Source organism: Myotis davidii, unplaced genomic scaffold, assembly GCF_000327345.1.
Source record: "Myotis davidii unplaced genomic scaffold, ASM32734v1 scaffold663, whole genome shotgun sequence".
NCBI classification, from domain to species: Eukaryota; Metazoa; Chordata; class Mammalia; order Chiroptera; family Vespertilionidae; genus Myotis; species Myotis davidii.
Window position 1 is genome coordinate 2,150,564 of NW_006295816.1, and position 673 is coordinate 2,151,236.

Sequence of the window (673 nt, forward strand, 5' to 3'; positions counted from 1 at the left end):
GGGAGAGGCTGCCTCAGGCCCTTGGCTCTCCCCCCTTGATCCCTCTTGGGTCTGAAGTCTGAGCTCAGAATTTCTGTGTGACCAGCCAGCCCACCTCTGGGGCGGGGAGAGAGGCCAGCTCAGCCGGGATGCTCCCTCCATCCCAGCAATCCGGACCCCAGCGGCCCCCATCCCAGCGGCCTCCCCCCATCCCAGTGGCCCCCATCCCAGCTGCCCCCCTTCCCAGCGGCCCCCATCCCAGCAGCCCCCATCCCAGCAGTCTGGCTGCAACCAGGCTTCTGCCAGCCCCTGGGGCTCCTCTGAGAAGTGGGTTCCAGGAGTGTCCCCGGTTGAAGGCAGTGGTGAACTGCATGTGTTTCTGCTCACCTGCATGTCCAGATAGTCACATACACACATGCATGTGCATACAGATCCACATGCGTGTACACACATACTATAGACACGTCCATAAAGTGCAGACACACACGCATAAACACACAATGCTGTGTGCGCACACATGCACGCCACATATCTGCATATGTAATAAACGCCCAGGCCACATGCCTCCTGGCCACGTGCGTGCACACACACCACACACACGTGCAGCACAGACACTCGGGGACCCTCGGGAACATCCACACTCGCAGGCTCCCCCCACCGGCTCCGGCCCCAGAGGTGCCCGTCCCTGGGCTGT

At 61.8% G+C, this 673-nt stretch overlaps 1 protein-coding gene across 1 annotated transcript in view; it reads left to right on the top strand.

Annotated features, from left to right (window-relative positions):
* Positions 1 to 673, top strand: part of SEMA3B (semaphorin 3B) — an 11,383-nt gene that overhangs the window by 2,421 nt on the left and 8,289 nt on the right.